Source organism: Drosophila nasuta, unplaced genomic scaffold, assembly GCF_023558535.2.
Source record: "Drosophila nasuta strain 15112-1781.00 unplaced genomic scaffold, ASM2355853v1 ctg40_pilon, whole genome shotgun sequence".
Lineage (NCBI taxonomy): Eukaryota > Metazoa > Arthropoda > Insecta > Diptera > Drosophilidae > Drosophila > Drosophila nasuta.
Genome location: NW_026869560.1, coordinates 93,561 through 111,124, shown reverse-complemented (window position 1 = coordinate 111,124; position 17,564 = coordinate 93,561). Strand labels below are relative to the sequence as shown.

Sequence of the window (17,564 nt, the reverse complement as noted above, 5' to 3'; positions counted from 1 at the left end):
ATAATACAATCATTGACCTTGAAGGGCCTTGTGATATAAATTTAGAGTCACAACATTTTCATATTGACCTTGAAAATCATAACAACGCCGAAACTTTAAATCATGTAAATTTAAAAACAGACCAACTATTAGAAACGCTTTTCGCGACTTTGTTTGCACACACAGATGCACCGAATAAAAATATGTAAATACAAATAATTTGCAGTTATTAATAAATCTTTACTTACTTGATGTTTCTAACATGTTTTCAATTTCTGTCAATTTTTTTTCCTCCAAAATTCTGTTGTGATAGTTTTGCTCTTTTTGGTCCCATAGCGCTGGTTGTAAAATACTTCACTAATTAAATTTTCGATATCCATTTCGTTCTGGTGTTCTCTCACAAATGACATTAAATGCAAAAAACGCATGATTTTAGAGTAAACTGTACATAAAACTAAAAATAGAGTTACAAACTTACCATCTGAGCTTTCAAACACGCGTGCTTTGAAAATAAACGGTAATTAAATCACAGAATGCAAGAAAACAATCGTACGCTCTGAGAGTGTTGAAGCGATAAAGCAGGTTGCAAACTGCTCTCTCGCTTTGCTCTCGCTTTCTCGCTTGAACTCGCAACTCGCTCTCACTCTGACATCTTTCGAGCGATTGGATATGAAAAGGGTTGCAGTGGTTTATCGCTCGTTCTCGCCCAATATTATCGCATCGCTTCTCGCTCGCACTCTGACATCAGCCTAAGATGGTCAACGACGAAAGAGAGAGAGATTAAGAAAAAGTGAGACCATGTAAGGCCAAACATCAACCGATATTCGATATATAATATATACCGATTTAATATATTAGTGATGAGATGTTGCGATAACATATGTATACACTGTTTTGCATCCAGTTTGATGCTACATTTCCACCATTATATTTGTATGCTCTTTTGTTGTAACCAAATTTTATTCACATTTAATTAACATTTTTTTATATTTTATTTAATATATTCCCACAGAACACCAGGTGGCTGATGTCCTCATGAAGCCGTTGCCCGCTGCAAGATTTTTGACCCTAAGGAGCGCAATGGGTCTCACAAATTAAAACTATTTATAATAATATAATTTTTTTTTGTTTGATAATTAGTGATTCAAAACATATAATATGTTAAATGAAGTTTAATTTTTTTGATTAACCAATGATTTGATTAAGGTTTCACTGGGTTTCCCTTAATCCTAGAACTAGTTTGTTTTAATTTGTTTAAAACTATTTCTAGATGAATATGAATCAATATTATTGTTCCCAGAATATACAACTGTCCGAATAAGAATATTATTGTAATACTAATTTTTTATTGTTCAAAATATCTTTTGAGGAGGTGTATTGAAATATACCAATTTGGAATTTCTCATTACAAAAGATTCTTGAACAACCGTGAACTGGTCACACTAAAAGTGTTTCGCTCTCTGCTCTTTAAGCTCTCTTACCCTTTGGATTTTCGACAGAGAATGGACAAGTTGTAAAGTAAGTAAAGAAATATAACAAGAATTAATTTAAAACAAAACAACCACTCGCCTTATTTAATTGATTCACTTGTTCTTTTCAAGATGAGCGGCAACCAAGCGGTCGTGGTGCTAAATTGCCGCGTATGCACCAGAGAACGGCACGGGTATACACACTCAACCGGTGCACCGGTTACTCATGTGCCTTTCCGATACACTTGCACTCAGAAGTGTGAGTAGCCAAAATACACACACTCATGAGCCTTATACTCAAGAGCAATAAGTGTATCGAAAGGCTTATACTCATGAGTGCAAGTGCCGAGGCATACTCGGCAATTTGCGATCGGTGATTATATGCACTCGGGTAAAGCCGGTGCTGGTGGTTATGAGTAAGTGTATCCAATACACTTGGTAAAAAATTATGAGTGGACCGGCTCGATTGTATGTATGTACATACATATGTATGTTTGTATGTATGTATATTGAGATGCAAGAAATGCCGTCGGCTTTTTGTATTGTTCTTGTTATTGCTGGTGCGCTGTTCTTGCACTCATTTTATTTCTTGAAAATTTAAATTCGAAAACTATTTTTTGGCTTTGTGTAGTGTATTTATTTGATGTCTTATATAATTAATAAAAATTTAATTTAATTTAAAGATTAAATAAGAATTTATTTAAGAATTTTTATATATTTTTAAGGAACAAAACAAGTAAAATTACAACTAATCAGTTTTGGAAAATCCGGGTTTTATAAAGTGAAATTCTACCTGTTTTATGAGTTCTTCGGTTTTTATATTCATCAATATCCGGAAAATCAGAAATTTTATTACCTGTTTATAACACTATTGTAAATGCCTATATAATTACAAAAGGGTATTTTGCAAATTTGTGCAATTTCCATAAATTTCAGGAAAAACCACCTGATATTTTATTTGACCATTTGTCAAAGTAAAAAAACACCCAAATATCATTCAAAGAAGTCAAAAGTCATAAAATCTACCCGCGAGCCGCGACACACAAGCATCAATAGGGGTGGGGAAAAACATCCGAATATTTGCTCAGACACCCGAGTGTCTGATCAAACACTCAAGTGTCTGAGCAAAACACTTGGGTGTCTGAGCAAAACACTTGGGTGTCTGAGCAAGACACTTGGGTGTTTTTCAGAATTTGAACAGATACTCATAAGACTCAAGCCATTTCGTCATGAGTGTCTAAAATGATCGGTTGCACGAAGAACAACCACCGGCAAGATACAAGTGTGTACAAGCCGAGTGCCTAAAATGATCGGGTGCCGAATAGGCAAGTGCAAGAAAGTCCTGAGAATGACAATGACTCATACTCGCAGCACTCGCATGATTTTGAGTAAGTGTGTATCTCTCATTCGGTTTGCGAGTGCTAAGTAGCACCGGCACTCAAAAATTTATGGGTGTGAGTTGAGTGTCGAAATTTGCCACCCTTTACGATGTCTGGTATGCACCCGGGCATGTATATACTACAAATCGCTGACATGTGAGATCGAGATTGGGCCAGAGAGCAGCACAACGGTGGCAAAGATGCTCAAAGAATGCTTTGGCTTGTCGTATGAGCCGCAAGATAGCGCCGCAGCACGTTTGCCACAGCAAATTTGCATGGCTTGTTTGCCATTGGCGAAGGAAGCATACATTTTAAAGCGCACGGCGATCGAAGCCGACGAACTTTTGCGTTTTGGCCTCGACAACAACAGTTGAGGCCTCAGTATCCATAAGCGTGTCCATAATAGATCAGCACAGGCCCAATTATTAAAGACTGATCAGCCCATCCTCGCGCTCCGACCAATCCGTCGAGGCGCAATGCTGAATAATTGTCTCACAGCCCTCGAACGGTGCTCGCTGACTGCTCCAATCGAGGCGATTCCGTGAGCCACTCAGCGAGTAATTCGAATTGGAATTGTTGCCACGCGTATAGCCCGAGTTGAATGAACGTTCCGAGCACACTGAACTCGCCTCCGAGTCAATGTTCTTGTAGCCATTGGGCGCCAGCGAATGATATTGGCCACCGGAGAAACAGTTGCGTATTTCCTCGGATGTCTTTTGTATGTTGTGCTTCACGTCCAGGTCGGAGCAGCCGAATATCAACTCCTGCTCCACCGACGACTGACGCGATCGTGGACTAGACTTCAGATCCATGTTGAGCGACGCAAACGGTCCAACGCTGGGACTCTGCAACGGCTTCGGGCTGCTGCTGCTCAACGGCGAGCTGCTCGGCGAGTTCGCGCCGCTGCTCTGTCGCCGAATGGTTGACTGTATGCAGAGCCGCGCCATATCCCGATATCGCTTGGGCCACACGGCCAAGAACTTGGTCATCTGTGACGTATTCAGATTGTAGAGAGCCACCAAACAGGCGCGCGTATGCGAACGCATCGTCATCGAATTCTCATAAACCGACATCAGGGCCAGCTTCAGCAAGGTGAGTTCACAGTTTAGATTCTGATCGCTGGGAAAATCGCTGCTCTTGCAGTACGTGGTGGCCAGAGCGGTGAGGAAGCGTACGGTTTCGATGCTTGTTTTGGTTGTGGGCGTCTGGGTGTTGCCCGAAATAATGCGAAACAGCTTCTTGAGCTGCAGCTGTGTGGGAAAATACTCGAGGACCATCAGCAGCGTCGTCCGGATCTTGATGGACATCGAATTGAGCAGATCGGTGCTCAGTTTGTTGAACAACCTGGTCAACAGTATGAACAGCCAATCGTGCAGCTCGTTGACTATACCTAGAAACAGAGAGTAGACTCTAGTGTGGTTATCCATAAACATTTTGCGAATCATGTCCAGGACACACTGCAGCTGCTGTGGCGTCAACTCCTTGCCATTGGCCAGATACTTCCTCAGACTGATCAGCCCATCCTTGCGTTCCGACCAATGCGTCGAGGGGCAATGCTGAATAATTGTCTCAATGCCCTCGAACGGTGCTCGCTGACTGCGTCAATCGAGGCGATTTCCGATCAGCGTATAATTCGAATTGGAATTGTTGCCACGCGTATAGCCCGAGTCGAACGAACGTTCCGAGCACACCGAACTCGAGCACGAGTTACCACTCCAGTGGCCGAGGAAGTCTCATTTGCGAGAGAATTCTGAAATATGTTAGAAGTACTCACAAACTAAAGTACTGTGCTGTTTCGAGAACTGAATAAGACTGACTGATTTCGTCAGTGGGAATTTATGTATGAATGTATGTATGTCAGAATCTAAGTATGAATATATTATCGTCAGAGTTGCATAGAGTAGGCTTGGAGTTACATAGAGTAGGCTTGGAGTTTCCGGATCGGCATTATTCCATGTGGCCGGAGAGAGGGCATTTTAACTCCTCCCCAGTCCGAAGAGAAGGCTATGCAGTCAACCATAGGCGGGAATGGCCGGAACGGAGAAGGATGGCTCGGTGACGTGTTGTTGGTATATGCCACGAACTCCTACGATATTTTGAATTTTACAATTTTAGCTTATTAGCTTGTTGGTGTTATGGTTTCTTGTCTCTTAACCGTTTTCCTAATTTTTCGCTTGTGTAGTTTTTGACCTCTAGTTGTTAGCAAGGTGACACCATTCTCTTTATCCACTTTGTGTTGTGAAAATCTCGGTGTCAACTTGTTTCTACGGTTTTCTTTCCTAAATATCATATCATTATGTTCGACTTGGACTGGTGTCTCTCTGTCCTCATTTAATTTAGCCAACCTTTTTCCTGTGTTCGCGTTTAAGTGCTCCTGTACTTTTGGGTATATTTCTTTTCTAAATTCATTTAGTTTGCTAAGGTAATCGTGGTGATTGTCGAATGTTATTGTTTTGTTGAATATGTGAGTTCTTCCGTGAAAAAGCTCGAAAGGGGTATAGGAAGTGCTGGAGTGTATTGCATTGTTATACGTTGCAACTGCTTCGGTGAGTATTTGGTCATGTCCGCATTCTATTCGTGCTCCCTTCCTTTTGGCCATGATTATTCTGTATAGTTCGGTTAAGGTTGAATGCAGTCTTTCGACAAAAGCGTTACCAGTTGATTGTTGGAATGAGGTTGTATGAGCCGTTATTTGGAATTGGGTTAAGAGATCATTGAATAGACTGCCCGAACATTCCGCGCCCTGGTCGAAAATTATTTTCTTTGGTGCGCCGTAATGACTTATGAACCGTAATAGAGCATCGGCGACTTTAATTGAATTTCTATTGCCAAGTGGGTAGGCTTGTGCTAGCTTGGAGAATTGGTCAATAATGGTGAGGTTACAAGTATTATTAATGGAATAAATATCTATATGCACGACCGCCAATGGTCCTTTTGGGGCGGTTGGGGCTTGCATCAATGGTCTATGAGGGTGTCTATCGTATTTGAGGGTTAAGCAGGTATCGCAATTTTTATAATTTTTGTTATGATGTCTTTTAAATGCAGGAAATAAATGTCTCTTTTTAAATGGTTATAAGTTTCATCTATCCCCTATGATTGGTGTTAAAGTGGTATTCACGAATTTTGTTTTCCTGATCATGGGGATTAGTGATTTCGGTTAGCAATATTTTGCAGCGGAAAATTTTGTATAAATCACTTTCGTAGAAATAGTTATTATAGGACTCCTCTATTATTTCGAAAATATCATCTGGTGCTAGTATTGCGAAGGTTTTACTCGGTTTTAAAATGTTTGAAGGGTGTTTGTAACAGAGTCGAAGGTATGCACTGGTTCCGTGATTATATGTCTTACTTTATGGACAAATGGTGTTTCCACTTGTCTTGAAGTTGTTGATCTGATACGGATTATTTGAGTATTGAAGTGATTTAGTGGTTGTGACGAAGTTGCTATAATCGGTGGGTCTTCGTTTATATTTAAGTTCGGCTCAATTCTACTATCAGGAATATCAGGATATCTATCAATTCTACTGAGTGCGTCAGCGACTACGTTTTGCGACCCTTTTTGTATACGATTTCGTAGTCATAAGCGGCCAGGATAGTTTTCCATCGAAGTAATTTCGGATTTTGGCCTTTCAGATTTTCTAGCCAGATTAATGGCTTATGGTCCGTAACTATTTTGAATCTACGTCCGAAGAGGTATGGTCTAAAATGACTTACAGACCAAATAATAGCTAGCATTTCTTTCTCTATCGTAGAATAGCGTATTTCCGTGTCCGACAGTGTCCTGCTAGCGAAAGATATGGGTCTGTCATTAGTGTCTGGGCCTTGTGGCAATACTGAGCCTATCGCATAATTACTTGCATCTGTGGTCAATGTGAATGGTTTGTTGAAATCATGGTATATGAGTATTGGATCATTACAAAGAAGATCTTTCGAAGTTTCGACTGCTTGTTTAAATTCATCGTCTATTATTACAGATTTCTTTCCTTTTAACTGTCTTGTTATGGTTTTAGTTATCTTCGCGAAGTCTTTTATGAATTTCCTGTAATACCCTAATAGTCCTAAAATGACTTAATTTCTCTTGTCGTTCTTGGGCAGGGAAGTCCTTGATGGCTTGAATTTTCAGTGGGTTTGGCTTCACTCCTTCCTCAGTAACGATGTGTCCCAAGAAATCGATTTCCTTCCTAAAAAGCTACATTTGCTCGGTTGGATTTTTAGGTTTGCTTTTTGTAGGCTTGTGAATACGGATTTAATATCTGCTATATGTTTTGAAGTGAGGGTGAGAATACTATTATGTCGTCGAGGTATACGAGACAGACGTCACCGACTAAGTCACCTAAGACGTTGTCCATAACGCGTTGGAACGTGGCAGGAGCGTTCTTAAGACCAAAGGGCATCCTCGTGAACTCATAATGCCCATTTTCAACAGAAAATGCTGTCTTGTCTGCGTCGTTTGGGTTCATTTGAATTTGGTGAAAGCCACTTGCAAGGTCTAATGTTGTGAAATACATGGTCTTCCCTATGCTGTCTAGTATATCTGCAATATTCGGGATAGGATATCTATCAGAAATAGTTTTCTCATTTAGTTTCCGAAAATCGATTACTAAGCGCCACTTCTTTTCACCAGTGCTGTCACTTTACTGTAGGTACAATCCAGACGGGTGGTACAATCTAGACGGGTGCACTCCAAGGTGAATGACTGGTTTTATGATGTTTTGTTCGAGCATTTTTGAAATTTGCTTTCGTACTTCGTCCTTATGTACAAATGGATACCGGTAAGATTTTGTGTGAATCGGTACATTATCCGTTGTTGGTATAGAATGTTTGACAGCGTTAGAGAACGTTAGTTGATTGCTTTCATTGTGGAAGAGACTTTTGAACACCTTGCATATTTTAAGTAATTGTTGTTTTTCCTCGTTGTTGAGGAATGAATGTTTAATTGTTGATTGTCCGGTTGTTCTGTATCTGTTGCTGCGGACATGCAGTTTAAGTACTGGTGGGTTCGTGGAGAGAATTCTTCTGCCTGTAACGGTTCTTCGAGGTAAAGTGTTTGAATCTGGTCCGAGTTATTGCAGACTTCAAAATAGGCAGATCCTGCGACTGCGGTGTATAAGCCGCCTGTTATGGAAATTTTATTATCCAAATTCGTGGTTTCATATATAAAGTCTCCTGCATGAAGTTTACTGGGAGCGGTAGTCGCATTTTGGTATTTTGTGGCAGGGTATGTAATGTGTCTACAGGATTTGATCCTGTGAGGATTGGGATGGTGGTTTCTGGTGTTTCCAATACTCGATCTCGCCTCCGAGTCAATGTTCTTGGGTATGGCACCGGTGGCGCCACCGCGATAATAGCGGTGATCACCGCCTGCCGCACCTGACGCCGTATTCACAGAGTTGCTGGGCACCAACGGTTTCTTCTGACGTATTGTATTGAGCACGCGCCTGTATTGAGCACGAGTTACCAGTCCAGTGGCCGAGGGAGTCTCATTTGCGAGAGAATTCTGAAATATGTTAGAAATACTCAAAAATAAAGCACTGTGCTGTTTCGAGAACTGAATAAGACTGACTGATTTCGTCAGTGGGAATTTATTACAAAGGCATGAACATGTGTGTGTATGTCAGAATGTAAGTATGAGTATATTATCGTCAGAGTTGCATAGAGTAGGCTTGGAGTTTCGGATCGGCATTATTCCATGTGGCCGGAGAGAGGGGCATGTTAACTCCTCCCCAGTCCGAAGAGAAGGCCATGCAGTCAACCATAGGCGGGAATGGCCGGAACGGAGAAGGATGGCTCGGTGACGTGTTGTTGGTATATGCCACGAACTCCGACGATATTTTGAATTTTACAATTTTTGCTTATTAGCTTGTTGGTGTTATGGTTTCTTGTCTCTTAACCGTTTTCCTAATTTTTTGCTTGTGTAGTTTTTGACCTCTAGTTGTTAGCAAGGTGACACCATTCTCTTTATCCACTTTGTGTTGTGAAAATCTTGGTGTCAACTTGTTTCTACGGTTTTCTTTCCTAAATATCATATCATTATGTTCGACTTGGACTGGTGTCTCTCTGTCCTCATTTAATTTAGCCAACCTTTTTCCTGTGTTCGCGTTTAAGTGCTCCTGTACTTTTGGGTATATTTCTTTTCTAAATTCATTTAGTTTGCTAAGGTAATCGTGGTGATTGTCGAATGTTATTGTTATGTTGAAAATGTGAGTTCTTCCGTGAAAAGCTCGAAAGGGGTATAGGAAGTGCTGGAGTGTATTGCATTGTTATACGTTGCAACGCTTCGGTGAGTATTTGGTCATGTCCGCATTCTATTCGTGCTTCCTTCCTTTTGGCCATGATTATTCTGTATAGTTCGGTTAAGGTTGAATGCAGTCTTTCGACAAAAGCGTTACCAGTTGATTGTTGGAATGAGGTTGTATGAGCCGTTATTTGGAATTGGGTTAAGAGATCATTTAATAGACTCCCCGAACATTCCGCGCCCTGGTCGAAAATTATTTTCTTTGGTGCGCCGTAATGACTTATGAACTGTAATAGAGCATCGGCGACTTTAATTGAATTTATATTGCCAAGTGGGTAGGCTTGTGCTAGCTTGGAGAATTTGTCAATAATGGTGAGGTTAAAAGTTTTATTAATGGAATAAATATCTATATGCACGACCGCCAATGGTCCTTCTGGGGCGGTTGGGGCTTTCATCAACGGTCTATGAGGGTGTCTATCGTATTTGAGGGTTAAGCAGGTATCGCAATTTTTTATAATTTTTGTTATGATGTCTTTTAAATGCGGGAAATAAATGTCTCTTTTTAAATGGTTATAAGTTTCATCTATCCCCTATGATTGGTGTTAAAGTGGTATTCACGAATTTTGTTTTCCTGATCATGGGGATTAGTGATTTCAGTTAGCAATATTTTGCAGCGGAAAATTTTGTATAAATCACTTTCGTAGAAATAGTTGTTATAGGACTCCTCTATTATTTTGAAAATATCATCTGGTGCTAGTATTGCGAAGGTTTTACTCGGTTTTAAAATGTTTGAAGGGTGTTTGTAACAGAGTCGAAGGTATGCACTGGTTCCGTGATTATATGTCTTACTTTATGGACAAATGGTGTTTCCACTTGTCTTGAAGTTGTTGATCCGATACGGATTATTTGAGTATTGAAGTGATTTAGTGGTTGTGACGAATTTGCTATAATCGGTGGGTCTTCGTTTATGTTTAAGTTTGGCTCAATTCTACTATCAGGAATATCATAGAATAGCGTATTTCCGTGTCCGAAAGTGTCCTGCTACCGAAAGATATGGGTCTGTCATTAGTGTCTGGGCCTTGTGACAATACTGAGCCTATCGCATAATTACTTGCGTCTGTGGTCAATGTGAATGGTTTGTTGAAATCAGGGTATATGAGTATTGGATCATTACAAAGAAGATCTCTTTCGACGTTTCGACTGCTTGTTTAAATTCATCGTCTATTATTACAGATTTCTTTCCTTTTAACTGTCTTGTTATGGGTTTAGTTATCTTCGCGAAGTCTTTTATGAATTTCCTGTAATACCCTAATAGTCCTAAAATGACTTAATTTCTCTTGTCGTTCTTGGGCAGGGGAAGTCCTTGATGGCTTGAATTTTCAGTGGGTTTGGCTTCACTCCTTCCTCAGTAACGATGTGTCCCAAGAAATCGATTTCCTTCCTAAAAAGCTACATTTGCTCGGTTGGATTTTTAGGTTTGCGTTTTGTAGGCTTGTGAATACGGATTTAATATCTGCTATATGTTTTTGAAGTGAGGGTGAGAATACTATTATGTCGTCGAGGTATACGAGACAGACGTCACCGACTAAGTCACCTAAGACGTTGTCCATAACGCGTTGGAACGTGGCAGGAGCGTTCTTAAGACCAAAGGGCATCCTCGTGAACTCATAATGCCCATTTTCAACAGAAAATGCTGTCTTGTCTGCGTCGTTTGGGTTCATTTGAATTTGGTGAAAGCCACTTGCAAGGTCTAATGTTGTGAAATACATGGTCTTCCCTATGCTGTCTAGTATATCTGCAATATTTGGGATAGGATATCTATCAGAAATAGTTCTCATTTAGTTTCCGAAGATCGATTACTAAGCGCCACTTCTTTTCACCAGTGCTGTCACTTTTCTGTAGGTACAATCCAGACGGGTGGTACAATCAGACGGGTGCACTCCAAGGTGAATGACTGGTTTTATGATGTTTTGTTCGTGAATTTTTGAAATTTGCTTTCGTAATTCGTCCTTATGTACAAATGGATACCGGTAAGATTTTGTGTGAATCGGTACATTATCCGTTGTTGGTATAGAATGTTTGACAGCGTTAGAGAACGTTAGTTGATTGCTTTCATTGTGGAAGAGACTTTTGAACACCTTGCATATTTTAAGTAATTGTTGTTGTTGTTGTTGTTGTAATTGTTGTTTTTCCTCGTTGTTGAGGAATGAATGTTTAATTGTTGATTGTCCACTTGTTCTGTATCTGTTGCTGCGGACATGCAGTTGAGGTATTGGTGGGTTCGTGGAGAGAATTCTTCTGCCTGTAACGGTTCTTCGAGGTAAAGTGTTTGAATCTGGTCCGAGTTATTGCAGACTTCAAAATAGGCAGATCCTGCGACTGCGGTGTATAAGCCGCCTGTTATGGATATTTTATTATCAAATTCGTGATTTCATATATAAAGTCTCCTGCATGAAGTTTACTGGGAGCGGTAGTCGCATTTTGGTATTTTGTGGCAGGGTATGTAATGTGTCTACAGAATTTGATCCTGTGAGGATTGGGATGGTGGTTTCTGGTGTTTCCAATATGGAGTCGGCAAAGTTTATTTTTGCATTTAGGCTGGATAGGAAATCCATACTAAGGAGTCCATTGAAGTGGGGGTGGAAATTGAATAGTAAGAACTTAAAATTGGGCATTCTTTTGAATTGTTTGAAATTAATTCTATCCGTATAGTCCCGAATTTTAAATGTATTAAGTACAGTGTGGATGTCGACATCGAAGGTTAGTTTTTGGTTTGATCTTCACTAATAAGTGCTGGATTTATGAATGAATAGGTTGATCCAGTATCTATTAGGAATTTTAGAGTGTTTGACGCCATGAAGTTTGGTGATAATAAAACAAATGGCAAGGAAGATCCGTGAGTCTTCTTGCTTATGTACCCGACTGGCTTCCCGAGGCTTCTAGTAAAAAATTTGTGTCATCGTTGATGTTACATAGAGATACGCCTAGATTATGGTTGTTCCTGTCGTGGTGGTTTAGAATCTGATCTGATTTGTCATTGCTGTGGCAGGGGTTCTTGCCCTGTCGACTATTACTTTGGTTATTAGAATTATGTTGACTATGTTATTATGGTTTTGTTGTCGCTGCATAGAGCGACTATTATTATCATTGTTGATATCATTTCATTGTACATGACGAGCGTTGTTGACATTATAGTTCTGTTGACGTAGTATGTTGCGGCTATTATAGTCTCTATTGGTTGGTTGCCCCTCGCGTATGGGTGGTTCCTGTACATCGAGCTGTCGTATCGTTGGTTTCCAGGGTGTTTACTCAGACTCCTTGAAAGTTTAGTTCAAGCTGTCCGTACTCGTACGCTTTCTCGATCGTCTCTGGCCTTTGGTTTCTAATGGCTGAACTTTAATCCAACTAGGAATGTATTGAGGCAGAATCTGTCATATTGTTCACGTTTGGACGCGAGGGAGTGTCCACTAGGGTCTGCTTCTCTGGCCAGTGACATCAATTCACTTCTTATTCTCGTGGCTGTGAAATATAACCTTCCCATACTGAGTCCATCCGGAAGAGTATGTAGCTCTCTAACAAGCATTTCCTCCGTCTTCTTGCTAGAGTATAGTCGCTTGAGATTTGATTTAATGTCATCCCAACTGAGGAGTACATCGCAGACACTCAGTGCTTCGTCTGCTCTGCCTTTAATCTTGTCACGGATAGTTCCAAGCAAGTACTGTCCGCATGTTGCTTTGTCCACTGATCCGGCTAACAATAGTAGCTGTTCTACTCTACTTACAAATCTGTCAAGATTGTCAGGTGGGCCTTCATAGGTGGGTAATTGATGTACAAGGACTAGTAATTGATGTAAATTCAGGCTTGTGCTTATAGGAATAGATGAATCCATATATTTGTTTCTTACTCTTTCCTGTGTAATAGATATTAATTATTATCAAGAATTTCACAAGCGAAGGTAACGCAAACACATACATATGTACATGTTTACATGGCATTTGCCGAAGTGAACAGTATCACTGTGTGTGAATTTTTTGTAATATTTGTGCAGTTTTAGTTTATTTATTCGTTTATGATTGTTTTGTGTATTTCACAAATTAATAGTAAATTTGCCTTAATGTAAGTTGATAAATGAAAACGATCCCGGTGCCTTTTCAGCGATTGATGGTCACATATACGGTCGTTAATCATACAAATTATTCTGTAAACCACTGTGTTTTGATGATCCCGGTGCCTTTTCAGCGATTGATGATCACAATATACGGTCATCGCACACAGTAGTTTGAGATTGCGAATTTTTGTTTCTTTGCCATTTTCGTTGTTTTATTTTTATGAGTTCCTGTGTAAATATGATCCCGGTGCCTTTTCAGCGATTGATGGTCACAATATACGGTCATCACACTCAGAAACATATTGTCTCACACAAGCGATCCCGGTTCCTTTTCAGCGATTGATGGTTACAATATACGGTCGCTTGTGTGGCAATTGGAATTTGATGTTTTGTTTATTTTATTTGCACATTTTTGTGTCATTATTTTTTATGCAGTTTTCTCTCTCATGAATATGTATTATTATTTTTCCACCATTCACTACAAAATTTCCCCAAAATTTCAAGGAAATTAAAATTAGAGAAAAAAAATTAAAATGGTAAGCGTAGTGGGAAAATCCCTTGTTCGAAGTCCGGCTGCGCCAGTTACCAGTCCAGTGGCCGAGGGAATCTCATTTGCGAGAGAATTCTGAAATATGTTAGAAATACTCACAAAATAAAGCACTGTGCTGTTTCGAGAACTGAATAAGACTGACTGATTTCGTCAGTGGGAATTTATTACAAAAGGCATGAACATGTGTGTGTATGTCAGAATCTAAGTATGAGTATATTATCGTCAGAGTTGCATAGAGTAGGCTTGGGTTTCCGGATCGGCATTATTCCATGTGGCCGGAGAGAGGGGCATGTTAACTCACGCGCCTTGGCGCGTTGCGCTCCCGCCGTGTCCACTGCCAAGATGGAGCGCATGCTTGGCGAGGACTTCTGCAGTGTGCCAGAAGTGCGTCCAACGATTGCTGGCTGCCATTGGCGGTGCCGCCATCGCGCTCTCGCTTCAGCGCACGTTGCGCATTAATGTCGAGTGTGCCGTAGATTTGATCGGCCAGATCGGGAAAGTGGCGACGGGTGCCCAATACGCCAGACCCGAATGTCGCCGCGCATCGCTGTCCGCATCGCCAATGGATTTCTTGAGCGTGTCACGCAATACCAGAGCATGTCGTTCGAGTGCCTTCGTTTGCCACTCCTCGCAGCACCATCAGTTCACAGAGCGAAGCGAATGTCCTTCGACTTGGACTGCTGCAGCATGTCCGTTTAGATCTTTAGCATCTTGGGGAATGCGTATATTTGATAATATACTTGAGGGCCAGCGTCGAGGCAGATGCAATCACCTTGGCCGAGTTCTGTATCAGCAGTATCAATTGCTCCAGTATGCTCCAGCAGAAGATGTCCAGTTTGTTGCGCAGCGTCTTCGACATGTATGCGATGGTGATGCACGCCTCGCGTATCACCTTCGTGCGCAACTCCTTCTTCAGTATGTCGAGGAAACTGATCGATAGCTCCTTTTGCTGCACAGCCTGAAATTGCGGCTGCGCATGATAATTGAGCATCAGCAGTGCACGTATCTTCTTCAGGGCATCCACACGCTTCTCCCAGTCCATTGTCTTGTCGCTGATGACCAATAGTATCTGCTTGTAGATGTCGTCCATGTCCTTGGCATTGAATATGCTCAATTGTGGCACCTGCTCGAAGCTGGCCTCAAAGATCTCCATGGTCAAAGCGCCCGCATCGCCAGCAGCGACCTCGTTTTGACTTGGCTTCGGGTGCATTAGCGCCTAGTGCAGTGGCTGCTTCACAATCTTTGTGGGACGCTCACGCACCCCAATGTTGTCCGCCTCATCCATGCCGTTGCCATTGGGCTGCGCAACGCCGATGGCAGCATTGCATTTGTTGTTATTAAGCCTTCGACTTTCACCTGATCGAACTTCTGCTCAAGCAGCGTCAACTTGGAAGCGGGCATGTCATCATACGCCTCAATTGTGGTCTCAGACGATCGCCCACAAGTTTGTAGAACTCCAAATAAACGCATACGCACGTGAGTGTGTGACGTACTCTAGGCACTGCATTTGAACATCGAATTTCGAAATGAGCCGAAAACGCTATGGGATTCTAATCGCAGCGCTCGACTCTTTCAAGAGTTAAAGCCCTACATATGTATTACATGGCTAGTGATATACATAGGTATCATTATATGTACCAAATATCAAAATGAAAAAAATAGTCTCTGAGATTTAGGTGTTCTTACGGACAGAAGGACATGGCTCTGTCGTCTCGGCTGTTGATGCTGATCTATAGTTAATCGGGTCGGAGATGCCCACTTCTGACTGTTACATACATTTTCCGCCGACACAAAGTTATAAAATCAAATGAGCTTATATAAGAAAAGTTTTGGTTGTAGTTTTTTTACTCTTATTTTTAGTTGAAAAGCATAATTTACTATAAGAAACTTCTTTATACCATATGGACCTACCAATCAAATAAACTATAGAGATTCGACAAAAGTAACAAATTTTTTCACTCCACTGTTGCTAGTCGGAATGAGCGGACATAAACTTGAACGTAAAAACATACTAAGAAAGAACAAGTAAAAACATTACTACTTTGTGTTAAAGATATCAAAAATACACGCCAAGAAGGACGTTTGTAGCCATTTGTCTGGAGCTTACATAGTTCCTAAAAGGTAGGTGACGGATGAATAGACTGACATCGCAATAACCCTTCAAGGTTATTTTAAAAAGTGAACAAGTATATACTGGACCTTAATATGAATAAGAGTTCATGGTCAAATCAATTGCTACCACAAAAGGAAATAATTCATATAAAAATTTTAATTGTAATTAAATTGTACCAGTCATGTGGAGATATAATAATATCACACAAACTTGTGAAATAAAACAGATAATGCTGTATAAATTTTCGCTGATTTGTTTAAGTCATGTATTTTACCTCTTGGGTTGGTTGGAAACTACTATTTGATAGTAGATTAATGTTTTTATAGTCGAATTTCCTATTATCGATACAACTGACGTTAACACGTAATTGACGTGTAATTGTTACCGGCGCATCTTTTCGTCATATCTGATACAGATAACGCTGTAACGCTTTCCACAAAGCGACATTTCGAGTCGATGATTCCGCTGTTAGCGCCAGTCAATTGTGATGCCCTATGCGGACCGGAAAGATTGTAGATTGCAGTTGAACTCATCTCGCTGGTGTTGATTTGACAACTGTTAACACTCATTATGTTGCCGCCACTACAGATCACTGACGACGGCGGTTGTTGAGATCCATCGACGGTCGATGGTATAGCACATTTGCGTAGCTTTGCTGAGACTGTGACTGATTTTGTTGATGTGATTAAGGCATATGAGAATTCTGTTGAGCATTTGTGGTTGTTGTTGTTTTAATATTGATACAACATTGTATGCCTTGTTTATCTGAAATTGCGGCTGTGTTGTACTGTGTTGTAGTAGACATGGCTGCTTTGAACCTGCAGCAACCGGTTGCATTGTTGAGGCATATTTTTGTTGGTTTTTATTTATCGGCAAAATCTACAACAGATTGAAAATATTTCATATTGTCGTCGCTACATGAAAACATATAGCAAATGCAACAATAAATATAACGGAACTCAAATTGAAATATAAACCAAAAATAAATAAAACCAGCGGCGTAAACAAAAAAAAAAGCCACAAAATTGAGAAATTTGGGAATAAAAGGCATCTACGAATCGAAAATGAGTGAACCATTGAAGTTAATCATCTTGTAAAACCTCTTTTATAGATTTATTCTTCATTCTCTAATTTAACTCTTTGCGATTATCAAAAGGCTGGTAAATAGACAGAAATTATTTCTGAAGATTAAAACTTCGAATACAGTTAGTTAAAAACTTAAACAAAAAGATATAATAACATTTTCTTCATTGAAGACCGCGAAAAGCCAACTTTTTCGATAACAAACATGTTTCCAACTCACTGGAACATAGAACTTCAACAATTTTAAGTGGATTAAAATAAGATTACGTATATCACAATATGGAAAACCTTTGAAATTGAAAAGAAATTTAGTTCGAATCAAAATCAACATAATATTGAAAATTTTCAAAACAAATACTCATAATCAAATATTATGACTCAACTATTCTAAAAGTAAAATTCTTTTAGTATTACAGAAACCTGTATTTTCACAAATAACGCCTATTACAGTATCAAAATCAATGAATTTTAAATACAACTCTTAACATCAAAGTTGTACCAATAATAAAACAAAGTTAAAATTTCAAACAAAAAAAAATTGAAAGATCATAAAAAGCCAAGAAAAAGTCGATTGTGTCCGACTGTAAGATACCCGGCACCCATTTAAGTCTAGAAGCTAAGTGAAATTTATATTACTAAATAATATAT

At 40.0% G+C, this 17,564-nt stretch overlaps 1 pseudogene; it reads right to left on the bottom strand.

Moving 5' to 3' along the window:
* Nucleotides 1-2,148: 2,148 nt before the first annotated feature.
* LOC132797964 (CLIP-associating protein-like) lies at nucleotides 2,149-16,402 on the bottom strand (annotated as a pseudogene).
* Between the last annotated feature and the right edge of the window lie 1,162 nt (nucleotides 16,403-17,564).